Consider the following 12,579-nt stretch of genomic DNA (forward strand, 5'->3'; position numbering starts at 1 on the left):
CTTCAGTTTGTAAGACTACCCTTCATCAGGCCAATTTGCTCCCAAGGCAGTTTCCAACAATGCACAAAATACCATAATACATAAAATATAGCAATTATTAAAACAGCCCAAGTAATAAACAAGGAAGCAATGTGTCTCTGTTGACCACCAATGTGCATGAGCTGTGTCTTCTTGACTCAGGCGACATTTCCTAAGGCCAGAACACTAAGCAACTAGTGATAGATAACTGGGTGTTGTCAAGAAATCCAAAGTTATTTTGAGTTGGAATTATTTGAGTTTTTGTTTTCTTGTTGCTTATGTTTTATAGGATTTATAAGCTGCCCCATCACTTCTCAGCCTTTTGGCTAAGATCAAGTATAGTATGTCTTCTGTTGAGGACTATATATTAAATGGATTTTTGGAGCTGGGAGATGGAATAGGGGCTTGCTCCATCCACTCCATGCATCAACCTGGTATTGCAATGCCTCCAGGAATGGTGTGTGTGTGTGTGTGTGTGTGCGCGCACACACACACACACAGAGAGAGAGAGAGAGAGAGAGAGAGAGAGAGAGAGAGGTTTATAAGCTGTCTTTGGGGCTAATTATCCTTACAATATTGAAAGTTAGAAAAAGAACTAGGAACCGCAAAGTTTATTAAAAACCATTGTACAAAATTTTAAAAATAGATAAATAAAACTTGATACAGTTTTTTTTAATAAAAAAACCAAAACACCTAACCAAACCAGTGTAAAACCACGTAAAAGAACTACATCTTAAAGTCCTTATTGCCAATTGAAATATTATGGCATCTTGGCATATTTTACAGAAAAGCCATCTGGAATAGCTAAGTCATTAGTGCCCACTTAACAGCCTGCAAAGAAGGCACCACTTGCACACATAGTAATGGGACCATTGTTGAAAGTCCCTCCCTCCCTCCCATGCCCACCAATCTACTTGTCAATTAGACTGGTGGGTATACATGGACAGCTGATTTTACAGCACAGGAAGGCTGGTACAGGGGAAGGTAGACTTTCAACTAGCCAGTGAGGAAATGTTATCAGTTCCTACGTATTTGTTTAATTTATAGTCCCAGAGTGAATAGCTATGTACTAAGTTAACTCCAACTACCGCACAATTGCACTCATTTCACATGCTAGCAAGGTTATGCTTAAAATTCTACAAGGAAGGCTCAAACAGTATGTGGATCGAGAACTCCCAGAAGTGCAAGCTGGATTTAGAAGAGGCAGAGGAACCAGAGACCAAATTGCAAACATGCGCTGGATTATGGAGAAAGCTAGAGAGTTCCAGAAAGACATCTACTTCTGCTTCATTGACTATGCAAAAGCCTTTGACTGTGTCGACCACAGCAAACTATGGCAAGTTCTTAAAGAAATGGGAGTGCCTGATCACCTCATCTGTCTCCTGAGAAATCTCTATGTGGGACAAGAAGCTACAGTTAGAACTGGATATGGAACAACTGATTGGTTCAAAATTGGGAAAGGCGTACGACAAGGCTGTATTTTGTCTCCCTGCTTATTTAATTTATACGCAGAATACATCATGCGAAAGGCTGGGCTGGATGAATCCCAAGCTGGAATTAAGATTGCCGGAAGAAATATCAACAACCTCAGATATGCAGATGACACAACCTTGATGGCAGAAAGTGAGGAGGAATTAAAGAACCTTTTAATGAGGGTGAAAGAGGAGAGCGCAAAATATGGTCTGAAGCTCAACATCAAAAAAACGAAGATCATGGCCACTGGTCCCATCACCTCCTGGCAAATAGAAGGGGAAGAAATGGAGGCAGTGAGAGATTTTACTTTCTTGGGCTCCATGATCACTGCAGATGGTGACAGCAGCCACGAAATTAAAAGACGCCTGCTTCTTGGGAGAAGGGCAATGACAGGCCTAGACAGCATCTTGAGAAGTAGAGACGTCACCTTGCCAACAAAGGTCCGTATAGTTAAAGCCATGGTTTTCCCAGTAGTGATGTATGGAAGTGAGAGCTGGACCATAAAGAAGGCTGATCGCCGAAGAATTGATGCTTTTGAATTATGGTGCTGGAGAAGACTCTTGAGAGTCCCATGGACTGCAAGAAGATCAAATGCATCCATTCTTAATGAAATCAGCCCTGAGTGCTCACTGGAAGGACAGATCGTGAAGCTGAGGCTCCAGTACTTTGGCCACCTCATGAGAAGAGAAGACTCCCTGGAGAAGACACTGATGCTGGGAAAGATGGAGGGCACAAGGAGAAGGGGGCGACAGAGGATGAGATGGTTAGATAGTGTTTTCGAGGTTACCAGCATGAGTTTGACCAAACTGCGGGAGGTAGTGGAGGACAGAGGTGCCTGGCGTGCTCTGGTCCATGGGGTCACGAAGAGTCGGACACGACTAAACGACTAAACAACAACAACAACAACAAGTTAACTCTGAAACCGACCTCATTTGCTGATCAAGATGCTTCAGAAATTGTTGTTGTTGTAGTGAATTGGTAAATCTTCATTTACTGCTCCCGATCAGGACTAGGTCTCTTGTCTACAAAGTTTATTGCTATACTGGGATTAATGAGAATGGAACTGTCTTTTGTAAAGTCTCCAGTTATCATCATACATCATTCTCTGTTAATTATGACAACCTTGCAGTTGTAAGGATTTTCTGTATCTTCTTCCTGCTGTGCTTATTCGACAATGCAATACTAATGAAATCCTTTTCCCTGTTATGGATCATTAGATACAAGAAACTGACTGTGTAAAACTCTATCACAGTATTTACATCCCATTCCTGCTGCTTACGCTTTTATTCCCTTCCTTCCCCAGCCCCCATTTTTTGGGAGGATGCTGCTACTTCTCTGATGACAACACAGTTCAGCTAGGGTTGCTATTCTAAAAGCAATTTATTGCAGATGCATACTCTGTCAGTGAAGCAAGCAGTGATTTAATTTTTTTAGAAGTCTGTATTTCCATGTTAAGAAAATATTTGAGGAAAGTTCCCAGTTTTGTTTGATCCTGTAGCTGAGCTTCTCTCTTTGGCAGTTTCTAATTATTGTGGTTATTAATATTCTGCTTTCAGAAGCAATGGGATGAATAAAAAATCTGATTCTTCTTGAAATAAAAATTGTCCAGACCAAAAATAAGGTTCCAAAGCTTTACTAACAGAACTTGTTGCAAAACAGACTTACAACAATAATGATACATGCAAATAGTTACATAAAATACTGTGTGCTTGTCCAAGCACAGGTTCAGCATCTTTAAAAAATGAAATTACTTCAAAGAGAACTGAAATCAAAACTCTTTCTCTCCACACAGACACCATTACCTTCCTGAGGCTGTGTTCTTTCCAGGAGAGATATCATTAGCACACTTTCTCTCAAGTGGCTTGAGAACAAAGACTAGCTCACACAAAATGGTTCTTTGCAACTGAGTATCTTACTCATGTTATCTAAGGTTACTGTAAATACCACATGAGAGCTAGCAGAGGCACATTCTTAGTTCATTATCAACCTGTCAGGCACTCAGAGAGCCTCACTTAGCTTCAGTGGGATTTTCCATGTTCCCTTTAGCAATACACATGAAGAGCCATTTTCCATTTCCACATACAATTAAACCATTATACTTAACACTCATTGGTAGTTTCTTGCAATTCACCCGTAAATTCTACAGTAAAATCGCTGGAAAGCATATTTTAGTGTGAATATCAGTGCAACTTATGTTTCTGAGCTCATCTTTTGAGAAATGGGTTTGAGGGGTTGAGAGATGTTGCCTTTTTATGAGCTGCTGTATGCTTCATGGTGGACACATCTATTTCCGAGTGAGATTTTGAAAACATTGCCACTCATTGCATACAGTGAATTTAAATACCCAATCATTTTTTCCCCACATATTCGTGCCTGTACTTGTGTGCATGATCTTTTTATGATTACAAAACATTCATTTTTAAATGAACTTAGAAGATTTATTCCTTGCATCAATTTTATTACCTTGCAAAAATCTTGAATCCATCATCTTTAATTGTTGCTTTTATTATTTAGTATAGATATTTATTGCCTTCTCTATATTTTTGCAATTTGTTGATTTTATAGCCTAACATTTAGTATTGTTACTGGATGACATTAAAATCTCCAGCTAATATATTTAAATAAATGAGGGAGGAGGAGATTTGTGGCACCCACTGCATTTGAATTATACTGCCTAACCAAGATTTGAATCATAGGCGTTCTCCTCTGGGATTTTTCTTTCTTCTTTCTTTTTTTACATAATCATTAAATATAATTTTATGCAGTATACTCATTTCTTTCCATGTCTCAGCTAGTTTCTGCTGAAATAGTAATACATTTCTATCCTTATCCTGAAATTTTCTATTTTAAATAGTGACAGACCTTTTACGACAGTGATATAATCAAATCCAGCTCAGATCAAGGTCATAACAATGAGACAACTAATGAAGGGCTGTGATAATCTCTTTTTTCCACGCTACATCCCACATTGTGTTCATTAATTTTAGTCAAAGGCCTGATAATTCCACTTAATACTCTGGAACAGGGTGTTCTTCAAGATAGAATTGTGAACCTGGACGTTGAGATTAATAGCAAAGGTGTTGGCATGGTCTTTCCCTGTGCTCTGGCTAACTGGTATTCATTTAAATCAAGCATCTTGTGAAATCGTCTCCATTTAAGATCTGCTATACTGTTGCATCTCGTGGTCATCAGATTTCATGCTGACTTGCATTTGCATTTTTCCATGGCATCCATTGTTCACCAGAGTATGATTATTTATCAGATGGAAGCAACTCGGTTCAATACAGCATTCTATTTCTTCATACATACACAATCCACAGACAAAAAGAAGCACACTCTTGTTCACATCTCAGCTTGTGGACCAGGAGCTACATACTGGTGGTCACCTGTTCTTCCAGAGCCTGATTCCCCATATTCTCCCCCAGCCTTGCAATATACACATTGTTACGAGACTGGATTGATATGTAGTTCTGAGCAGATTGCCAGAGCCATAGATTTCAAATGCTGATGAACTGGGGGCAGTTGAGGAAACTGTGATGGTTTCTTTTTTGTGCCTCCAACAAATGATCTGTATTGTCAGGACTGACTGCACTGAGCATCAGCTGAGTGACTACATCAAACAGATCTCCACACACTAATCAAGAGAAATTTAAGCTGTGGTCTAAACCACTGAGCCTAGGGCTTGCCAATTGGAAGGTTGGCGGTTCAAATCCCAGCAATGGGGTGAGCTCCCATTGCTCAGCCCCAGCTCCTGCCAACCTAGCAGTTCGAAAGCATGTCAAAGTGCAAGTAGATAAATAGGTACTGCTCCGGTGGGAAGGTAAATGGCATTTCCGTGTGCTGCTCGGGTCTCGCCAGAAGTGGCTTAATCATGCTAGCCACATGACCCGGAAAAACTGTCTGCAGACAGACGTCGGCTCCCTCGGCCAGTAAAGCGAGATAAGTGCAGCAACCCCAGAGTCGTTCATGACTGGACTTAACTGTCAGGGGTCCTTTACTTTTACCTTATATTTCACTGAAATCAGTGCCAACTCTACTTCTGGACACCACCCAAAGACCCTTTTTTGGTCTTGGCAGAGACCTATGCATCATTGATGATGAGAATTTATAGACAGTATGAACCTAAGCAAGCTATTTCTCTTGTGGGTCAATTTATAGATGGCAATGTACTTGTTTTTTAGCACCTTTACACTCCTGAGATTCTTATGTGTATGTGTATTCCACAAAAGATGACATATTTAAAGCCATTGTAATCATTGGACTTAAGTGTGCCCTAATCTGTGCTGATCTATGGTCATTCAGTTACTTTTATCAGGCAATTCTATATTAAGAAGCAAGTCCTACTAAAGTCAATGGAATTTTCTCCCAGGTAAATATTTGCAAAAGTTTGTACATTTTAGATATAACATGTTCATCATCATAATCCGTCTTACTTTGTTCCATACCCCAAGTCAATTTTTCCCCAACTTGAATCTTGTCTTTGTACATGACCTAGGTTTATATCTATTCTAGATTCTTATATGGCATGTAAAATAAATAAAGTCCTCATTTACTTTACATTTTGTGGTATGATAAATATCCATGCCATCCAAACCTTAAGTCATATCCTTTTAATTTCAAAAGTCTCTTATTTCTGAGTGTCACCCATTCCTTCAGGCATACCAAGTAACAAACTGCAAAATACAATATTTAGTGAGGTTGGCCAATCCTCCCCTATCCTTTGCTGGAATGTGTGCAGAGGAGGGCAACCAAGACGATCAAGGGTCTGGAAACCAAGCCTTATAAGGAACAGTTGAAGGATCTGGGTATGTTTAGCCTGGAAAAGAGAGAGGACTGAGAGGAGATATGATAGCCATATTTAAATATCTCAAAGACTGTCACATACATGGAAGAGAGAACAAGCTTGTTTTCTCCTACTCTGGAAGGTAAATCCTGAACAAATGCATTCAAGCTACAAGAAAGAAGATTCCAACTAACTATCAGGAAGAACTTTCTGATGGTAAGAGCTGTTAGTGGAATGGAATCCCTCAGGAGGTGGTGAACTCTCCTTCCTTAGAGGTTTTTAAGCAGAGGTTGGATGGCCATCTGTCATGGATGCTTTAGCTGAGATTCCAACTTTGCAGAGGGGTGGACTACATGACCCTTGGGGTCCCTTCCAACTTTCTGATTTTATGATTCTATGATCACCAGTGCACCATAAAAAGGTTGTCGGAAGGGCCCTTTGTGTCTGTATGTGTTAAGTGTGTGTATGTGTGTGTTTATGTTAAGGGTGTGCAATTGTGTGCATGCCTGGTCTCTCCCACTTTAGGGTCAGTTTTCCATTGGGGTAATGCACCCCCTGCTATAACCCCTCATAGACCCACTAATAATGGGACTTAGATCTGAGTACAGAATGTGTAGTACTGCAATCTCCCAATTTGCCAAGCTTACTTTTGAGATTGATGGACACTACAAACATGTGACAGACACCAGAGGACTCAAAGAACAGTCCTCTCATGCTTTTCAGCTTTCTTGGTTTGTTTTAAATGTGAGAATCAGTTTAACGTGAGCAATGGGATATATCATTTGGGAAAGAATGAGAGGGATTAGTTAGGGAGCTATTGTCATTTATTAACCTGATTCAAAAAGCCTTTTTATGTGCTCTCCATTCCTTATTGACTTTCTGCACAAAGCATAAAACTTAAAGTCTTATTTTAAATGGCCTATCACATCTATATCATTTAGAACCTACCTTGTAGATCTTTTAGCCTCTCTGCTCTGTTTTTATGCTGAGTCTGCTGTCCTTTGGCTTTTAATAATTCTCAGTTTTATTGCTATTGTTGTTTTAAATTGTTTGAGCTGCTCTGGGAGTCTTTGGCCTGAATATTGGGTTATTCAGTCCTTCTAATAAATAACTAACGGGCTACGTCAATTTTCTTTTTCAAAGAAAGCAAAATATTGTTTTCCATTTGATCAAGCACATAGAATACTTCCAGCCCAAACACTACAGATATGCAAAGCAGGTGGAAGAAACAGGAAGATGTGATTGGTGGAGATACTGCTGATGTCACAAAGCACCCCAGTTCTGACTGAGCAACCCAATATATTGACACAACTCATGCACTAGATAATGTTGTCACCCCATGGCCAAAGCTGAGAGGAAGTGGGGGTTCTGCAGTCACCACAAAATGTGAATCCCACATCAGAGGTAATGTTATGTGTCATTTGATGGTGCCTGATCAATCTATTTAAAGTTTGTAATAGCAGTCGGGGGAGGGGGGGTCTAGGCAGATGATCAGCATAGGGTCTGCAGCGTGCAAGGAGAGACCTTAACCCCTGATGAAATAATAATAATAATAATAATAATAATAATAATAATAATAATAATAATGCATATATTACCTTTTCCTTCCCCCTCCTCATTTATTTCCCACAACAACCCCATGAGGTAGGCTGAGAGTCAGTAACTGGCCCACAATCACCCAGTAAGCTTCACAGCTGAGGGGGGATTTGAACCCAGGTCTGCCAGGTCCTAGTCCAACACTCTAACCACTACACCACACTCGCTCCCAAGTTGTTGACATGGGAAGAAGCTGCCCTTGGTGGAGTGGATATATTGTACATTCACAAAGTGGTAATGGGACAGTGTGTGAGCTTTTTATTATTATGCCTGTGTTTCGAATATTCAAAGTGTTTCACATACGGTACATTGTAATTCAGAAAGGCCCTTGCACTTCTGGTTAGGATTCAGAAAGTCTCGGGTTTCTTATCTCGCATCTCCAGACAAGGCTGGGAAACACTCCACTCTGAAACCCTGCAGCAAAGGTAGCCCATATGATGCTCTCCTGATGTTGCCAGACTACAGCTCCCATCACCCCACACCATTGCCATGCTTGCTGGAGCTCATGGGAGTTGGAGTCGAATGGCATCCAAAAGTCACCACCACATTGACTACTTCTACCCTGGAGCCTTGCTGTCAGTCAGTGTGCAGACCAAACTGAGTCAGGTGGGCCAATGGTCTGATCTGTTATATGGTAGCTTCTTAGGTTCCTAACTTGTAATCATCACAGCAGCCTTGTAAAGTTTCCGCCACAAAGGAAACTTAAGGCCTAGATTTAAAAAAACAAAACACCACCACCACAAAACCTTAAAAGCCTTACAGGTTTGTTTTTCTCCTGAAATGAATTATCCTGAGTGAAAAACAAGATGTCAGTTCAGGCAGAGCTGTCTTCCCAGACTGTCTTCTTTTTAAGACGAGTAAAATAATGGTGTTCAGCCAGAGCTTGAGGGGATACACTTTATTCGGAAAGGGCCTTAAGGTGGTTTTTCTCTAATTGTCTGCCTCTCTCTCTCTCTAAAAACTACATCTATCAACATTCAGTCCCCTCTATTCTAGGTTCTGGTGTTAAGCACTTCAGGCAGGGAATTGTTTTAGAGGTTTTCAGAAAGTACTAGCAACAATGCATATTTTTATTTTTATTTTTTTAAAGCATTCCGACCATGATCTTCAGCTGGAAAGGCTCCCAGAGCACCAGATTAATTAAAGAAAGACCATCCCTGACCTCAGACAGCCCCTGAACTATAATGTAGAAGACACAACACAAAAAGAAAGAAAAGCTCTCATAATTACCAATGTACAGTTTTATACATTGACCAGTAGCGAAGGGCTATGGCTCAGTATTAGAGCATCTGCTTTGCATGCAGAAGTTTTGATAACCAGCACGTCCAGGTATAATAATAATAATAATAATAATAATAATAATAATAATAATAATTTATTATTTATACCCCGCCCATCTGGCTGGACTTCCCCAGCCACTCTAGGCGGCTTCCCAAAAAATATTAAAATACTATAATACATCAAACATTAAAAGCTTCCCTAAACAGGGCTGCCTTCAGATGTCTTCTAAAAGTCTGGTAGTTGTTTTTCTCTTTAACATCTGGTAGGAGGGCATTCCACAGGGCGGGCGCCACTACCGTGAAGGCCCTCTGCCTGGTTCCCTGTAACTTGGCTTCTCGCAGTGAGGAAACCGCCAGAAGGCCCTCGGTGCTGGACCTCAATGTCCAGGTAAAACAATGGGGGTGGAGACGCTCCTTCAGATATACTGAAGGTAGGGTTGGAATTGCCCCCTGCCCGAAACTCTGGAGAGCTGCTGCCAGTCAGTGTAGACAGTTCTGAGCTGCATGGACCAAGGGTCTGTCTCGATATAACGCAGCTTCCTATGTTACTCATGAAAACAGTTCAGGGAGAGGAGGAGCCAAATAAATAGAGATGGTGTCTCAGGCGAGCTCTATAGCCCCATCTCTTCTCTCTGCTGCAGCCAGATGGAATGTTGAAGAAGGAGCCACATGGAAGGGATCTCTTTGCAGAACCAATGGTGGATCCCTCCTTCCCACCTGTACTTCAGCCTGATGGAATAGCTGGTGCTGGGTGACAGCCTCTGTGTGTGTGTGTGTGTGTGTGTGTGTGTGTGCGTGCTGGGTTGCTCAACGGCACAGAAACTGTTACCTTTCCAATGTTTACTATTTTATTATGATTTTATATATGTTGGAAGCCACCCAGAGTGGCAGGGGCAACCCAGCCAGATGGGCAGGGTACAAATTTATTACAGTCGTAACTTGGTAGTCGAATGGAATCCATTCCGGAAGTCCGCTAAACTTCCAAAACGTTCAAAAATCAAAGCACGGCTTCTGATTGGCTGCAGGAAGCTCCTGCAGCCAATCGGAAGCCACGGAAGCTCCGTCAGACGCTCAGCTTCCAAAAGAACGTTAAAAAACCGGAACAGTCACTTTTGGGTTTTGATTATTCGGGAGCCAAAATGTTGGAGAATTAGACTGTTCGACTTCCAAGGTAAACTTTATTATTATTATTATTATTATTATTATTATTATTATTATTATTATTACATATTATTATTAAACTGCTTGCTGCAAGGCTTATTGAACTACAAAATGCAAAAACAGCATAACAGATGTTACCCATGTATTATGGTTGCCATACCTCCTTAAAGCACATACCTCCTTAAAAATATCTGTTTTTAAATACATGTTTTTTAAAAAGGATATAAAAGTCTTGTGGAAACCAGTGAGTTCTCTGCATAAGCATATGAAAATCCATCATGTTCAGCAAAATGCCTTGGTGTGTCTTAATGTAAGCAAGTGAAAAAACAAACAAACCAGACCATAAATACTGTACCATGCAACAATGCCCAGCTAACAGCACATCAGGTAGATTCTTCAACACCAGAATTAAATTGGGTAAATTCCTTATTACCATGTTCATCCTGCTTCCGTGTGGCTTCCACTACTTTTAACACTTTTGCTTACTTGAAGGAATATACAGGATGATCCACAGATAAGGAATCTACAGTCGGCAAATGGAAGAGGGTGACGGCGCTAGAAACTCAGTTGAGCAGCCCCAAACTATCCAGAATGTACACATAGTAACAACACAGGAAGGGCAGTCTACTCATCATTCTGGCAGCCGGAGAACTGCTGCCGAACACCCAGCCGTGGATTCCCCATTGCTACCCCAGGTTCCTGTAGGCGAGAATCTTACTGGGGAGCGAGCACAATGCTCTGCGAGAGGAGAACCAGCTATACATCTTCCCCCACCCATTCAGGATTCAACGCTGGCAACATGTCAGCACATTGTTGGTCTCCTTGGACAAATCACTGATCAGCGTGAGTACGAGGTGCTTTGATTAGGTACAACACCATTTCATTTGCTTACCTCCTCCAAATCCAGAGGGGCTTTTGGTCTGGTTTCAATTGGAGAAACATCTCACATAGCCCTGGAAAAGTTCTAGAACATTCTACCAGTTTCCATTGGTGCTCCTTAAGAGGTTCCTCTGGATTTCACAAAGTGCATCAGGGTCTTAAATAACAACAACAACAACAACAACAACAACAACAACAACAATTTATTATTTATACTCCGCCCATCTGGCTGAGTTTCTGGGCGGCTTCCAACAAAATATTAAAATACAATAGTACTTCAGGTACTAAAAGCTTCCCTAAACAGGGCTTCCCTAAACAGGGCTGCCTTCAGATGTCTTCTGAAAGTTTGGTAGTTGTTGTTTTCTTTGACATCTGGTGGGAGGGTGTTTCACAGGACGGGCGCCACTACCAAGAAGGCCCTTTGCCTGGTTTGCTGTAACTTCGCTTCTCAGTGAGGGAACCACCAGAAGGCCCTTGATGTTGAACCTCAGTGTCCAGGCAGAAAACTCACTCCGAATCTGACCGGACACAGGAGAGCTCAACGGAGACTCTTTCAGGTGGTCCGCAATTTAACGGAACCACCTTTACCACCGGGGCCTTGTAAAAACCCCAAGATCTCCTGCAACGATTTTGCAAAGTTTTTTGCAGATAAAACCACTCATATTCGGAAGGAGCTAGACACCACTGTGGGAGCAGGGCTGGGGCGGGAGAGTGCTAGAGCCCTGTCTGGTCAAGTTGCATGGAATCAATTTCAATCCATTACCCCCGAGGATGTGGACAGGCTGCTTGGACGCGTGAAACCAACCACCTGTCTCCTTGATCCTTGCTCATCCTGGCTAATAAAAGCAAGCCGGGAAGGGCTGGGCGATGGACTCTGCGGGGTGGTGAATGCTTCCCTGTGTGAGGGAACATTCCCAGATCTGCTGAAAGAGGCGGTCATTAAACCGCTTCTTAAAAAACCATCTTTAGACCCGGCCAGTATGGCCAACTATCGCCCAGTCTCAAATCTTCCATTCTTGGGCAAGGTGACTGAGCGCGTGGTTGCTGAACAACTCCAGGCACGCCTGGAGGATGCGGACCATTTGGATCCCTTCCAATCAGGATTCAGGCCTCATCATAGGACTGAAACTGCCTTGGTCGCGCTGGTTGATGATCTCCGGCAAGCTAGGGACAAAGGTTTCCTAGTTCTGCTGGATCTCTCAGCGGCCTTTGATACAATCGACCATAACATCCTTCTGGACCGTCTTGAGGGGCTGGGAGCTGGGGGCACTGTTATACAGTGGTTTCGCTCCTTCCTCCTGGGCCGTGTTCAGAAAGTGGTGGTGGGGGATGAGTGTTCAGACCCCTGGGCCCTCACTTGTGGGGTGCCTCAGGGTTCCATCCTCTCCC

At 42.0% G+C, this 12,579-nt stretch overlaps 1 pseudogene; it reads left to right on the forward strand.

Moving 5' to 3' along the window:
* Positions 1-324: 324 nt before the first annotated feature.
* On the forward strand, positions 325-486 carry LOC128403180 (uncharacterized; annotated as a pseudogene).
* The last annotated feature ends 12,093 nt before the right edge of the window (positions 487-12,579 follow it).

This window comes from Podarcis raffonei, chromosome 1 (genome assembly GCF_027172205.1).
Source record: "Podarcis raffonei isolate rPodRaf1 chromosome 1, rPodRaf1.pri, whole genome shotgun sequence".
Lineage (NCBI taxonomy): Eukaryota > Metazoa > Chordata > Lepidosauria > Squamata > Lacertidae > Podarcis > Podarcis raffonei.